Below are 16883 nucleotides of genomic sequence, written 5' to 3'. Positions count from 1 at the left end.
TGGTTAAGTACTTGCCATAATTAGCTATTTTGTACCTCTGTTCCCAGCCTCCAACATTGAGATGGTAATAATATCTTTGAAATAATGGAAAAACATTTTTTCTTTATATGATTACTTCTTGTCACTACCTTCAAAGGACATGGATTACAACTGTATGATCTGAAATGGAATAACCTAGCGTGAGAGAAGAAACCTAACCAGAAGTTAGGAGATTCAATAATTAATTTAGAAATATTTGGAGAGAAGTATTCAAAGTTTCGTGTGACTTTGATTTTTTTAAATTAATTTATTTTTTATTATGGTGACATTGGTTAACTAAATCCAGTAACTTTCAGGTGTACAATTCAACAGTAAGACATGATATATGTATTGCATTGTGTAGACTTTGATTTTTATCCCCAGTAACTTCATTAGCCCTTGTGCCATTTCCTTGGGATAGAGTCATGTTAACTACTTAGATTTTATATAATTTCTAGTTGAAGATGATATACCTTTTTCCCTTGCAAAGATATTAAGCTCTATTATACACCAAAAGCAAACATGTACTGTGTAATGCAATGTGACACTTGTAGTAGGAGTCTTTTTGAATGAAATAGAGATTTATTGTATGTAGCAGCTTGTTTCTAGGAGGAAATTTTTAGAATAACTTGATTCTAGTTCTCCTGTTATTTCCATAGAGTTATTTTCTTTGGCTTGCTTTCATTAGTAGGAGCCCCCAAACTTGGGAGGAAGTGCCCTATTAGAATATACAGTACCGAAGGATTCCTGCAGTTCAGCATAGTCATTTAGGAGTAGCATTGGATGCACACCTCTAGTGCATTTGCCTATCAATGTTGTTTTTCACTGGCACTTGCTTTAAGGAAATCTTTAATTTAGCAGTAACATAGTAGTACTTTTGACTTTGGTAAAATGCCTTTTCTCTTTCTCTCAAACATTTGTTTTTTATGGTATGATATAGTACTATTAAAAAGGTGCACTGAAGGCGTTTTCGGAGAAAAATGAAACAGATGAACACTAATCTTCATCTGAAGTCATTGAAGTAGTTCTTTTGGTCTTTGTCAGTATATAGGAAAATTTCTTTATGGTTCTAAAGAGTGCATTTTTTTCTTCCTGATTAGTTTACATTTTTTATTTCTGTTAGTGGTACACATCTATATATTATTTATGTCTTTAGTCCACTCGTGTTACTTTATTTTCCCATTATTATTTCTACCTTCCTTGCTATGATAGGTGTTGCTGCAGAATATATTTTTGTTTAAGTTTCTAAATTTTAATGTAAGAATTTTTTTAGGGTGTATATACCAAACGGAATTATTTTTGGATATGTTTTTAAGGCAATTGTGATGTATTGCTGTGTAGTTCTATGGATGTGGTAAACCAATTCACAGTATCCTACCTATATGCTGTTTCCTTAGATCCTTGCCAATAATGAGCGGTTTCAACAGTTTTACTTTGTTATTAATGACAAGCATGTAGCAGTATATTTTAATATTTATTTACTCTTAATTACTAGATTTTTAAAAATATTTTTCCATACTATGATTTATTGTCCTGGATAACTGTAATCTCTGATTGTTTTATCAGAACGAATTGGGGAATTGACCTAACATGGATTTTATTTAGCTTTATATAACTTTGTGGCCCTCATTTTATTTTATTGTGTAAATCTCTTTTCTAATATTAAAACTATGTATCCATTTTGATGTTTACTTTAGTGGAATTTCAGAATAATTTATCCTAAACCGTGAAATAAGAACATAAATTTATAAAGCCTTGTTGGTGAGAAGTGTGCTTGTAAGAACTCTCTATTTCTAGTTTTTGTTTTCTAAAGTAAATGTTTAAATAGCAATCAAATTTTTATTCTTTGAAAAATTTGTGATGAGATTTATAAATGCTATAACTTTTATGGTAAACCTCATGCCCTTATAAATGTATTTTTAAATCAATATTGGAAAGAAAGTTTTTTGAGAAAATCAAAATTATTTAAAAAGGAAGAAATTAAATACAATTAATGTGTCTTTGGTCACATTTTAGCATCATCTGTGTTTCTTTTAGCCTGTAAGCTTTAGACTGTAGTTATTTCTTTGTGAGTTCATTTTATCTCAGCATTGGGGTCAGGTAGCTGACCCCTTTAGGTGTTTATGTCTATTTTAGATGACCTTAGGGGTTCTAAGGTTAGTTCCGAGCTTCTGACTGATTGAGTGAATTCCAGGAAAATCTGATGTCATTGGACACCACTTTCCTTAGTACCTGGGCAAAGTGTTTAACTCTGATAGAATTCAGGGAATCTAAGAACTTAGATGGGGAAAATATTGAATGTTATCATTTCTTTAAGTCATGAATGTAAGCAGTAACTGCAATTAGTTATTTTTAGTACATTACTAGAAACACATATTACTGTATCACAAATTTGTCTTAATATTTTCATAACCTGTATTTTCATATAATTGGTTTTGTCACAATTCTATTTATTTTATGCATTTAAAACACTATTCTAGGAAGAGGTCTGTAGTTTCCACTAGATTGCAAAAGGGTTCATGGCCCCCCAAATTTAGGAACCCCACCCTATGGAGAATGAATTCTTTAATATTTGGATGACTACAGATTTGCCCCCATTCATGGAGTTTTGCCAAAACTGGCAGTGCTTCTCTGGATTAGACTGTGATAGAGAGGAGCTGGCTAGACGCGATTTCTAGAAAGAGGCCTGAGTGAAGTGGTCTCAGATCCATCAATGGCTGATGGGGCAGTTTATTGCCAGCAAACAGTGAGAAAATATAATTTTGTTTACATAAAATGCTAGTTATTTTTCTGTTGTACAAGTTCATGACTATTGAGCTATATTAGAAAATAAATATGAGGAAAAAAGGAAACACATGTAATGCTTTCTGTTTAAGATCTTTGTTTATCTCTTGCAGATCTTTTAATATGACATACATACTTGTATGTGCACATGTGTGTGTATTTTATATATGTACACATATATAGACAGATGTGTATAGAAATATGTACAATGTGTATGTACATGTCCTTTTTTAAAAACAAAAACAAGATTATACTCTAAGTAACTTGCCTTTTTATTTTGGTTCAGGTTTATTGAAGTGTAATTTACATGAAGTAAAATTCACTTTTTTTAGTATACAGTCCTGTGAGTTCTGACAAACATAGAGACATGTAATCAAGATAGAGAGTTATGGCACTCCCCCAAATCTCCATGTGCTTTTATAGGCATCCTCATTTCTTTTTGCAGTCATTTCTCTTTTTTGTTCCTTTTTCAAAATGTCATATAAATGGCATTGTACAGCATGCAGTTTCAAGTCTGGCTTCTTTCATTTAGCATATGTTTTTTCCTTTAATGGATTTGGTTTTTAATTATACTTCAAGAATCTTTTATCAAATCGATGAAAATATTCATGTTTATTATTTTTCTAAGAATTTCATTGCTTCAGTATTAAAAATTTAAGCCTTTACTCAAATCTGACAGTTGCTTTAGTAAAAATTGTAAAGCAGAGAATTCAGTTTTTAAAAATTAGCCAGTTTAGATATATTTATTAAGTTACTATTATAATACTCTTCCTAAATATTGATTTTCTCACAGGTAACACAAGTAGCAAGACAGCCGGGACCCCCGACCCCTTCCCCTTACTCAGCACATGAAATAAACAAGGGGCATCCAAATCTTGCGGCCACGCCCCCGGGACATGCATCGTCCCCTGGACTCTCTCAAGTAAGAAAACTTAAAAGATAATAATAATAAATTTCCATGTAAAAGCAGCACGTCTGTCTTTCTAACGCATACTTTTAAACAATAACATAAAACATTACTTGAGTAATTTCTATTTTGTCTTTTGTATTTTTTTAGACACATCTCCCATAATGGTGGCTACCAATTTTATACATTTCATTTATGGAGTCATTAAAAAATGAACTGTCAGTGATATTTACTTTTATTTTTGTTGTCGTTTTAGAAATTAGAATGTGATTCTAAAGTTCACTAAAAACCACAAAGCACTTGTTTGCTTTTCAGTGTGTTGTTTTCCCTCTCCTCCCTTTTTGGTGGAACGTTGGTTATTTTCTACTTTTTAAAAAAGTGTGATGTCTTTCTCTCTCGAGTAATTTTGGTGGGCTTTTTTGTTTGTTGGATTGGTTTTGATTTCATAAATAGATTATTGGAATTTGGTAGGCTTAAAATTTTGTTGAACTATGAAAGAGTAGTGAAGTTCTTAGTGTTTTTGCAGTTAACAGGCACAGCAGACATTAGAACACTGTTTTAAGAGGATGTCACTATGAGTCCCTTGCATTTTAAGTCATTTCTCAAGATATTGTTCAGCTTGCATCAACCCACCATCGCATGTTTATTTGGGCTTCCTTGCTTTTAAGAGTGGGCTAGAGTTAACAACGTTTCTTAACTAGAATGTAGAGAAAGTCAAGCCAATAATGTTGACCAATGTTTGACATTGTTGGTATTTATATGTATGAATTGCTCCTTTTAGGAATGAAAATTAATTTTATAACATTAGTTTCAATTTTGGTTCCCATATTTTAGGCCTTTTAGAGCTCAAATAATAAAAGATAAGGAATTGCTTATTAAAAATAATGCTGAAAGCTGGTGATTTTAAGTTAGAGGCTGATTAATGCTGGTTTAGACTATAGAATATTTGAGAAGAAATGTACAACTTGCTAAACCATTACTGACATGACCCTATTAAGAAATATATAAATTAATCTGGACTTAGTACTATGCTTAAACTTGGTCCAGATCATTCTTGTTTAATTTTGAGTTTTAAAAGTAAAACGTATCAAAATAAACTCATATTTAAAATGAGTTTCTCATGTTGGTTTTCATGGCACCCAAGCTATTGATAAGGTATATTTGTCTGAGTCTAATCAGGAGAGAAAAATTAGGTAGTGTTTTGAATAAGGAAAATTTAATATAAAGGATTAATAAGTATAACAGGGGATTGGAAGAATGAGGGATTGACTAACACAAAAGAGAACCTAAAAAATATGAAAACAGCAAATATAAGTAGCAGCTGCTTCTCCTGGGGTTGAGATAGAGTACTCATGGAAGAGCCTTCTTCTCTAGGGCTGATACTGGAGAGTGCATGGCTATGGCTCACCTAATGGTAGAGAAGTCACTGTAATATCATACTAGTGGAACATGCTAGAAATCCTTCCTCTGGAACTTGCTGGAAATTCACCCTTAGAGTGCTGGAGAAAGCTGGCTTCTTTAGCACCAGTGGCCTTAGCAGAGAGCTGCTGCAGTACACAGTGGCTAGAGGCTCCTTACGGCATCTGTTTGCCACAGACACTTCAGATAACCTTGGATTTGCTGGATCATAATTCCCATGTGGTAGAGCAGCTTGCGTTGCAATCTAAATTTGCTGCATAGCCTTCTTTTCTTTAGTTCCTCACTCAGAGTTGAAAACCTCTCAAGCGAGTCTCAGTAGGTAGGTTGAGGTGTAGCACACTCAAACATAGTGTGTGTTGCCTCCAAAACTCAAAAAGGCCTAATAAACCTTGTGCCTCTTTTTTTTCGTGCTAGTTAGTGTTAGGTCAGAGACTATTCCCCTCACTCTTGGCTGAGATTTAGACCTTGTTGGATAGGGCACAATGTGCCTCCCTGAATGGAAGAGAAGTTACTGTGGTGCCACATCAGTGAAACTTACTAGAAATTCCCTTTCTGGAACTTGCCAGAATTCTGCCCTCTAGGGTGCTGAGGGGAAGTTCTTCACACAGAGGTTTCTTAGAGGAGGCACTCTGCAAAACTGCCTGAGAGATTACCGGAGTAGCTGTTGGCCACTGGGTACTGCTGGCTGCTGCGCATTACAGCTGAAGCCTGGCACTGAAGATGTCATGTACTCTAGGACAGCTGCACACTGGAGAAGCCAGATTCTGTAGAAGCTACCTGGACCGCAGGAGGAGTCTCCTGTGCAAGCCCGCAGACACCAGGAAGCACAATCTTTTCCTCCTGCAGTACCTCTCCAGTGCCTTCTACTAACAAAGCTTAACATTGTGCCAGCTGAAATGGAAAAATATTTAAATAGCCCAGATCCATTTTCACTGTATAGGCAAACGATTGTTTGAATTTTGAGCTGAAAGGTGAGCAGTCAATAACTGGCACATAAGAGCTTAGTTTTCACTTCAAATTCTTACCATTTCAAGTGATTTGACCCAAGCACTTGGCCCAAAACACTTCAATTTTCTGAAAGACAGGACAGCTTGCAGATGCATAGTTTGCATTTAAGAAAGGATGATCTTGCAGTGGTCTCAGTTGTTGAACCTACAAATACCTTTCTGTATGCTGTTTTATTAGTGCTTTTAGAAGCCAGAGTGCATGAATTGCAGGGGGAAGGGTCACCAAATATTAATTTGCTTTCTTTTGTGGTCTGTTTTGCTACCATTTTGCCTAATCTGATGGATGAACCCAGTAAATCACACCTGGTTCACTCCTCCTATTTTTTTCCCCCTGCCTTTTAGACAGAGGCAGGCTTATATTAATTAATTTGTCTCTTAACACTTTTTTAACATCTGCTGATAGAGGATATTTTTCTAAATTGGCATACCTAGAAAAATGGGAAGATTTGTGGGAAACTCAGGCTACTTAGGTTTAACAATTAACACATTTGTGGATCTTAATGGAAAGCAGAGTCTTAAAAATAGAGAGAAAAGCATTGCAGGCTTGGAGCCAAATAGATGTAGGTTCTGGGGCTTGGTGGGTCACTTTTTCGTTACGTGATGTTGGGTAAATTATTTAATATCTCTAAGACTTAGATTCTTCATCTGCTGTATAGGAGAGAGTTAGAATTCTGTTACTAAGAGGGTTACTATGAAGATTAAGGGGAGAGAGTATTGTGAATTAGATCTTTTTGTTATTTGAAAATTATATGAAGTCTTGCCTTAGAACAGGATATGCTAAATGCTTTCAATAAGTGGCGTTCATTTTCATGCCTGTCAGACTTGATTCTCTTCAGGGCTTTGTGTGTGTGTGTTCATGAGTATGTGTGTGTGTCCAACTCATCTAAATTGGCTGTCTATCTAGTATTAGTGTGCAACTCAGGAGTTCCACCCATGATTTTGAGATATATCGTCCAGATATGAAGATAAAAGTAGAGGCTAGCCTTGGTCATTTTATGTTGGCGATAGTATAGTTTATTCTTGTCCACAGAACTATTAGATTCCATTCAGCTGAAGATAAGATTAAAGAAACTTCGTAGTTTCTTTTTGCCCTTTTTGATGTGACAGTCTTCCCTTTATCTATGAATTAGATCTTTCTGTCCCAAGTAGTTACCTGTGTCTATGACTCAATGTTTGACGCTAAATGAATCTACTAGGGTTTAAGTGAAGGCAGCCAAGCTGAAGAAAAGTAAATTTCATAGCTGTGATACATAAAAGAGGGAAAATGTAGAAAATTGCTCCCAATTTCTTTCTTACATCACCGGTGGCAACCTTTTTACCTGCTCCTTTCCCTTCCAGATAGGAGTTTACACACGTGTGCACACATGTGTGCACATGCCAAGTTTTAAGGCTTTTTGTGCATTTTCCTGTGTTATATGACGTCTAAATCTTTGTAGCCCTCTTTGCTCTAAAGGTTTTGTTTAACCGAAGTCAAAAACTTTAGACTTTTAGACTATTAGCGATTGATAGTTAAAATGACATTTTCAAACTGTTGATAAATTTCTAAGACACAGACTCTTTTTAGCTGTAGGTTCTTTTCAGTTGCTCTGAAATGGATTTTAAAGGTATCTTCTGGGGCACACTTTAAAAGTAAGTAGTGGAATGCTCTGTCCCTGGAGTCAGGAGACCTTGGTTAGATAGAGTCCTCACCCCGCCAATAGTATTTCAAAGTTTGACGCAGTGGGAGTTCCTATTAATGATCTGTTTTCTTCTTTGTCATTAAGAGACTTGATAGTACACAAACTACTTCGGAGTAGCCAGTTATTATGAAAATTTTCAGGATTCTATACTGTAGGTTTAAAATTAGGCAAACTTTGTGTACTATTTCATTTTGTATCTTTATTTTCAAATATCAGAAGTTTGTTATTTGACTTATCTTAAATTACATAAGCAAAACAAAAGTATTTCCTACTTATTGCTTAATTGTTGGCACTGATAACCAGGTTCTTGTCTTCTTTCCCTTGTGTCAGTGTCTAGACTCCTAAACCGTGTTCACAGTAATCAGGGTGAGAACATGCTCAGAATAATGCCAAAGTGCAGTGAGACATGTTTTCTGCCTGGAAATTTCATTTGTTTCTTTTTTATGTGAAATCATCTCAGTCATGTCATATAGTGGCCTGAGATGGTGATATGGTGTATGACTCACTGGTTAGATTCTTTACTGTCTGTGGAAATGCTAAGCAAGGGACTTCTTTACTGGGGAATAGTGATTGATCATGATATTTATTTTAACACAACAGTTTTCATTATTAGTAAATGATGAGTTTCAAATGACTCATGGTTTCTATTATCTTTTTGTTTTATTCAACTTCCAGACGTCATTTTCTTTCAGCGGTCTTATTTTCTAAGGAAAAATTCTCAGTGTTGCCTCACAGTTGTTGATTGACTGTTTCAGGTCTTACAAACTGCCTTTTTCTTTATTATTAAGATAAGTTGTAATTTTATATACTGCATACTGTATTTTTTTGTGATTTAAAAGTTTTTTGTCTTTCGTAAAGAAAATTCTGAGTTTGACGATTCTGACAACCAACCTTGCTAACCAAGATAAAATAGAGGAAGCTTTGAAAGTTTTTTTCACATTTCATTTTTGAACTAGATGAGTCTTTATTTTCCTTCAAGAAAGAAAGCAAAGCAAAATTCATCATTTTTATACTCCCCTTCTCCCCCATGGAACACGTTGCGGCAGTTGCTAAGGCAATCTTTGAGTTGAGTGGTGTTTGGAGGCTGCGTTCGCGGCACATGAAGATTTGATGTAGGCCCAGAAACCTAAAGTTCTGGCTGCACTGAGATGGCCCTGTTGGTGCCAAATCCTCTTTCATTTTGTTTTATTTTTTAGTTGGTAATATGTCTGCTTACTTAAAAATTTACAGCTTGTTGAAAATTTCTTCAACAAATACTGTCATTAAACCCTTTACAAATGAATGTGCCTTTACAAATGTCGTTAGTATGAAATTAAGTTACAAAGGCCAAAAATACCCAGACCATTTATGTCTGTGGTTTCATCTGATACATGTTAAATAATTGTGATAGGCTCTTTCCTCTGATTGTTGAGATTTTTTTAATGTCATATTCGATTAGAGAATTTTAGCTCTTTTGTCATTTTTTTGGTTTTATTAACAAAAACAGTTGCAGCCATATTCACCAGATGTTTTCCTATTAGATGAATTTCATCTTTCATAGAGCCTTATAACTTACCATGAAATACGCCTAAAGTAATTTTTATATGCTTGTTTGAGTACGCTTTTCTTTGCATTGAGTGTAGCTAAAAAAAAAAAAATCTGTGATTTTCTTTCAAAATATCTGTTATTAGTTTTTAAGTGTTGCTGCAAGAATCAAAGTTAAGTGCAATTATTATTCAGTCTGCTTCACCCTAAACTACAAGTTTTAGATTCTGTTTGGCAAATCTATAAGAACTGGAGCATATATTTTGAAATATCTCAGTATAAAGAACGAAAGTTTTAAAAATCAGTCCTGTATTAATTCAGCACCGTTTTAGAAAGCTAAAGAATTTGGCTTACCAATCAGTAAGACTTGATTGTAATTTCACAAGCATTTCTTTTGTTGTCTTTGATGTAGGCTCAGGTTTTTGTTGGTGATGCTGTTTATTTTTATTTAAATTCTGTCAGGGGGAGAAAAGGTTTAAGATTATATTTTTTTACTTTAAAAGAATTGTATCCTCTGGACATATTCTGGGATTTCTCTGGCTACTACCCATCTGTTTTAATAGGTAGTGCAAAACCTCTCTCAGCATTTCCTGTGCAAGTTTATATCTCTTTGGAATTTCACACTTCACTAATTTCCCATAGTTTTAGAAGAGAAGCTCACTTTGGTGCCACCAATCTGTTTTTCATCTAGCTATGACATTAAGATTTTTTAGATTTTTATGGTTCTGAAAATTGCAACTTCAAGTCAGCTACAGAAATTAGCAAGTGCCAGTAAATTTAGAGATGGGAAATAGAACAGGTAAGTTTTAAGGAGAATCAGGAAATGGAGCACTTTGACTATTTAATTCATTGTGCTTGTGATATTTCCTATAGAAATTTATATTCCATCTGTCTTATTCTGCTTCGGCTGCTATAACTAAATACCATAGACTGGGTGGCTTAGACAACAGACATTTATTTTTCACATTTCTGGATGCTGGGAAGTCCAAGATCAAGATGCCAGCTGATTAAGTTCTTGGTAAGGGCTTTTTTTTTTTTTTTTAAATTTTATTTTATTATTAGTTTCAAGTACACAGTACATTGGTTCAACATTTATATAGTTTATAAAATGATCCCCCTAATTGCTCTTCCTTTCCTCTGGCTCTCCACCTAGCCATTATATTAATGCTGACTGCATTCTCTATATCTTCTTCCTTGAGTTGTAGAAGTCCGCCTTCTTGCCGTGTCCTCACACAACAGAGAAAAACAGACAAACAAGGTCTCCGGTGTCTCTTATAAAGATACTAAACCCATCACGAGGGCCCCACCCCCATGACCTCATCTAATCCTAACTGTCTGCCAAAGGCCCCATGTCCAAATACCATCACATTGGGACTTAGGGCTTCAACATAGGAATTTTTTTGCGGAGGTGGGGGTGGTGGTCAGGGGCACAATTCTTTCCATAACATCATGTGATTCAGAGTGCTGTGGGGTAAGGGGGTAAGAAAGGTCAATAGAGGGAGTAAGTTGTCCATAAAATATGCCGAGTTAATCAGGTAGATGGGTATATGTGCTTATCCATATGTGCTTATTTTTGAACAAGATGTGTGCATCCACTTTGCAAGGATGTGGAAGAAGAGGACAAGCTTTATACAGGACTGTTTGTTTTATCAGGGATTAGATGACAAAGTTTACTTGAAGTATTTTGCTAACTACAAAGTATAATATACAAAAACTAGCATCTTTATAGAGCTAAGAATTATATATTTCAGTGACCCAACACTCAATGAAAAGCAGACCACATACACATCATGGAGCTTTGTGGTGATTTTTAATTCTGTCAATGAATAGTGAAAGAGAGGTTAGATTTAAAGCAAGAAGAATCATAGTTAAAGCAAATAGAATCAATTAACTATAATGAATATTATAGACTGATATGTAGATATTTATTCATACATACCTATTGATATGTAATCTATATATGAATGATCATTATAAAAATAAAATGTTATAATTTACTTATCAAATTAACAGCCTTTTTTTCTCAATACATACATTTATTGTTTCTTCTTCTCAAGTGTCCAGCCACACTGATAATTAGGTAACAAGAGGAGCTAAATCTAATTCTAAACTCTTCATCGGTCAATGGACTCTTAAATTTTTTCTCTGTGAGGAATGATAAACTCTTAAGCTATCTGAATTTTTTCTCTATGTTATATATGATGTCTTTTCTGTCTTCCCAGTATTTCGTTTCATAGCTACCTAAGTAAGTGATATGTAGAAGAAAGAAATTATGTTGCCAGTATTATATTTTACAGGCAACATAAATCTTCTTTTCAGTTTCTTGCCAGTGATACTCCATTTTCAAGACTTTATTACATCAAATCTTAATACTCTTGATCACCATTAAAATTGTCCATTTTCTATTCAATTCCAGAGTTTTGACCTGCCTGTTTAGTACAGTTGACCACATAACAGCCTAATTAGTTCAGCAGTGTAACTGTTAAAAGAAAAAAGAAATCATACTAAGTATTTCAAATAAAGAGAATTCACTACATGAGTTTGTTTTACTAGCTTATTGATTATCAAGGGGATGCTGAGGTAGGTAGTCCAATAATGAATGACTACAGGTAACACCCCAGAGCTAAGAGAATGAAAGAGAAATGGTGGCATTGCCAGAATCTAGGAGCTTGGAGGAAGGTTCCTCTAGGACTGTTGCTCAGATTTCTGAGAATGGAATTACTGCAGGTTTGGTCCTTGGATGGCAAGAACTCAGTAGGTAAGAGAGAACAAGGTGGGAAGCTGGTACTTTGAATATCAGTTGTGCATGCCCCTCTGCTGCTAGCATCTTTAAATGGCCTTGAGAGTCTGAGGATTTGAATGGCAATGATGTGCAGAGCCATACTGACAGGAGACAAAAGCACCCTTCTAACTTACAGTGTAGGTTAGAGCTGAAAGACAACAGGGAAGTAACTGATACAAACAATGGTAAAAGGATGTATAATTTCCTTACTAATGAGTAAAGTGGGACCAGTAAACCCCAATGAATTTAACCACAGCCAGGAAAGGGGACAATAAAAGTAAATGTGGTAAAATAATAGGGCTTTGGAACATGTTGGTAACTGTAGTAATAATGAAGTTAAATTCCTAAATATGACTCACATTGGCCAAAAAACAAAATCTAGGTATATGCATTTAGACATGACACAGAAAGATGGAAAACGAGCATGGAAACATTAACAGGAAAATGTTAATAAAAAGAAAGCAGTTATAAGCAACCTTTATAAGTCAACATAGAATTCAAGGCAAAAAACTATATGAGGGAGAGAGAATTCTTAGACTATAAAGATTTAAATTCTAGAAGATGTAACATCATAAAATCTTATTTACTTAATAATTGGTTTAGAATATATATATCAAATATAAAAGAAATTGAAATCGGTAAATTCATAATTAGTTTCAGAGACAGACATCTCAAAGAAATGGACAGGTCAGTAAATAATTATAGATCACGGTTGGCAAACTGTGGCCCAAGGGCTAAATCTGGCCCCTCTCCTGTTTTTGGTAAATTTTACTGGATTATAGCCATACTAATTTATTTATTCTGCTTTTGTGCTACAACAGAAGAGTTGAATAGTTGCAACAAACTATATGGCCTGCAAAACCTAAAATATTTACTGTCTGGACCTTCACAGAAAAAATTTACCAGCCTCTGATGTAGATCAGCAAACTGTAAAGACCAGTTAGTAATTTTGGGTTTTGTGGACCAGATGGTCTTTTGCATATTCTATTTTTTAACCCTTAAATATGTAAAAACCGTTCTTAGTTGGCATTGCAAAAACACATACCAAGGACCATAATTTGCCAACCCATGATGTAGCTAAATGACAATAATAGTAAGCTTGTTTTTATATAAATATATAAATTAGCATAAGATTATATATGAAGAAGAGAAATTAAGATTATATATGAAGAAGAGAAATATTAACCAAGATAAAAATAGTTGAGGATATTGATTTGAAAGTCATAGTTATCAAACTTTAAGAATATAGTGAGAACTTTTTTCTGGTTCAACTAAAAAAGATTAAAAAGTCTATGAATAACTTGAATGAAATAATTTGTTTTAATTTTTATCATTCAACTGTGTATGCACTTTTCAAATACACAAGATTTACAGAACTTGATCATATGTTAAGCTACAGAGAAAAATATGAAATTCCAATCATATTTATATTTTCTGAATATGCTACAGCTTTAGAGTTTAACAAAATAATGAAATCTAAATTATGTTTAAGCTGAAACTATAGCACGTAATTACTTTTTAAGAAAAGCTTATCAAAGTTATAATTTATTTTACTTGAACATAATTTTATATTCATAATCTTAAACAAAAATAATATTTTTTTTGGAAATTTAAAAACTATTGACTTAAAGATAAAATCCAAATAGAAAATGTTATCTTTAGAAATGAATGACAAATAGCACTTTGTATCAGAATTTGTGCAATGTGAATAAAGTGTCACTTGGGAAAATGCGTAGCCTTAAAGGCATATATTAGAAGAAAAAAAAATTGAAAATAAATGAACTAATAATCCGAATGGAGGACTCTTATGTTGTAATTTAAGGGTTGCAGTTTTTTAAACATACCCATACTTAGTGTACTTCTTGTAGTGTTGGTGGTATTGATTTGTAAATACTAGCTATAAATTGTTTTAGTACTAGAAATCAAGAGCTTTTATATATTAACTAATTCTCTTTATAGTATTTCTAACTTTGAATTGGCCAATTTGTGTCTTCAGTCATTTAAAATATGCTTTTTTGATAATAGCAAACTTGACAGTGTCATGAAAGTCATACTCATGGGTGTAAAATATTTGCGTGTCACTAATTATTAGTGATGTTTAGCATCTTTTTATGTGCTTATTGGCCATTTGTCTTTTCAAGTTCTTTGCCCTCTTTTTCATCAGATTTTGTTTGTCGAGGTGTAGTTCTTTATATATTCTATATTTCAGTTCCTTATCAGATTGCATTTCTTCTTAGCGTTTTAATCTTTACACACATGAAGATTTTATCCTTTTAGAAAACAGTAGCAGGTTCAGAGAAAGAAGTCTTGGGTTACCAAGAAGACAGCCATGTTTAGGTGGGGAAGTAGAAATACTTACTAGTATGTGAGCAAGACCTGCTAATGACAACTTCATCAGAATGAGAAAAAGTCCAGTTGCCATGTTCAAAAAAACACCAAAGATTTCCAAGGGCTGTTAAGGGTTCATGGAATATATCAAGGTTCACATTGGGAGTTAGAGAAGTTGTATACAGAAGTGATGACTCAGAAGCAGCTGGCTATTTACATAACCACTTGGCAACATTTAAGAAGGAAAGGATGTAGCAAGAGGACCGGAGGCTGGCCGGCAGACAAAAAAAATAAGAATAAAGGACCTAGAAGTCATTATCTGTGTTCTCGTTGGTTTTAAGAGTGATTGCCTTTTACCGTCAGTGGCAGTGAAATTAGGAAGTATAAAACCAGAAGGCAGAAGAACACAAAGTATATATTAGAACACAGGAACATAAAACTTGGTACAACTTGTAGAAAAGATGAAAATTATCAAAAAGCTGGATGCATACAAAAAAAAGACATTCTTCACCAAATCTTTGTGTTCTGCTTAGTTTTACTTCAAAAGTCTTAAAAAATATAAATTTGAAGAATGGTCCTTTCTAGAGGGTCTTTTAAAAAGACAGTCTCACACTAGAAGCAAGCTCGAAGTGTAGATCTGATGCTGTAGGGATAAGAATGACAAATTCTCCTCAAAAATATCAACTCTTGGACACCTAAGGGACAGTGGTAAGAGGATCTGATCATGAAAACATTTAAAATAATTTTAAGTGAAAGCTGCCCTTCCTAATATAGCTTGAATTGTAGAGTATGAACTAATGTTTATTATGCACTCTTTTGTCAGATTACTGTATTTGAAGATATCTTGGTGGTAGGTTACTTTATAGGCTAGAGTTTTCAGAGCATTTCTCAATTCACTATTTATCATTACAGTAACACTATAAGATAGATATGCTTATCCTCATTTTGTAGATTGGGAAGGTCAAGTGTGAAAAGTGAAATGATTTGCTTCAGGTACCTTAGGTAGCACCATTGGTAAGGGACTGAGTCCAGATCCCCAGGTCCCAACTCTTGGCAGTCTTCCTTGCTTTCTCGTAATTTACCATAGTGTTTATTTTAGATTCAGTTTAGGCATACTAGCCTTTCATAAATAATTCTGGAGTTACAGCTTATAACATTGTTTTTATGAAATAGTATGTTTTAATTTTTAAACGATCAACTTTGGCGTACATAAATTTGCAAAATTGGGGCTTTATAAAAATTCAGCCACACAATATTTAAACTTGTTCTTAAATGTAGAGCCACATGTCTAAATCTAGACTCTAAGAAATTAGTGGAGAAGATAGTCTTAACAGGGGAGCGGCAGGACCTAGAGTGAAGAGTATATCCAGAGAGACAATGCATAGAATGGGAACTCTAGATAGGATTGTTCTAGATGAAAAGTAGGAGAAGAAACTGTCAAGAAACCAGAGACTAAATAAAGGTAGGGAAATGGAGGGAGGAAAGTAGTAGAGATGACAGTGGCAGCTATCAGTAGAAAGTGCGGGAGGTGTGATGAATAGCAGACACTGATGTTGGAAACAGAGCCGGTAGTCCCCAGCTAGAATACCTTTGCTGCCAGAGAATTCATTGAACCAGGCATGAATTCTCTTTATAGGCAGACCAGTGCTTTTAGTCCAGTAGCCTTGGGAGACCTGGAGAGGAAACTGGGTTATTTTTCTGTGCAGGGACGAGTTAAGCTTTTAATAATGTAGTTATTAATATGGGAATGTAAGTAGCCTGTCAGATGTAAGTATATTGTGAAAGCCATCCCATTATATGAGTCCATTTCTAGTGAAAGTCAAAAAAAAAAGTACAGCATTTAAGTGTTGAACTAAGTATAAAGAATATGGAAATGATGGTAAATTCAGTACAGTGTTTCCCTGATCCATATAATACCACTCACTGCTTGGATATGAGAAGGAGACCAGTGGTTCTCAGTCCTGGCTGCCACTGTCTGATGCCTGGGTCCCATTCTCTAGAGATTCTGATTTAACTGTTTGGGATGGGGCCCAGGGAATCCTGATGTCGAGAATGCCACTGTGAAACAGGGAATACCCACTGCCTAAATGAGATTCCTGGGCCATCTTTTGCTGGGAGTGGTTTTCAGTGAATGGAGCAGAAAATGCACCCCCGCCCCAGTTTTAGGCCACATACACATATAATGAATTGGGCCATTTCTTAATTTAGGGAAAAGTGGCTTTGATGATTAAGAAGCTGTTTCTATCTAGTGTCTACAGGTGACGATTAACATCTTTTCAAATAATACACATTGCGTCACACTCTGTACTCAAAATAGTTTTTACAGTGTTGATTATATATACCAGTTAATTTTGATAGAATCAAATTCTGTCCTGACAGGTGTTATATAATTGACCCTTCGAATACTAGCAGAATAAGAGCATCTTGGTCGCAGG

The 16883-nt window shown here is 34.5% G+C and overlaps 1 protein-coding gene across 27 annotated transcripts in view; it reads left to right on the top strand.

The window, feature by feature from the left end:
• Positions 1–16883, top strand: part of EIF4G3 (eukaryotic translation initiation factor 4 gamma 3) — a 274286-nt gene that overhangs the window by 91953 nt on the left and 165450 nt on the right. For 23 of the 27 annotated variants that reach the window (XM_039854734.1, XM_039854728.1, XM_039854732.1 and 20 more), the window contains one exon: positions 3596–3724. The exons of the other annotated variants lie outside the window; for them this stretch is intronic. The gene's annotated coding sequence lies outside the window, so the exon portion shown is untranslated. Of the gene's footprint in view, positions 1–3595; positions 3725–16883 lie in introns of those variants that run through there. 27 annotated transcript variants of the gene reach the window in all.

Source organism: Pteropus medius, unplaced genomic scaffold (assembly GCF_902729225.1).
Source record: "Pteropus medius unplaced genomic scaffold, Ma_sr-lr_union100, whole genome shotgun sequence".
Lineage (NCBI taxonomy): Eukaryota > Metazoa > Chordata > Mammalia > Chiroptera > Pteropodidae > Pteropus > Pteropus medius.
Note: the sequence above shows the minus strand (reverse complement) of the source record. Positions and strands in the feature narration are given on the sequence as shown.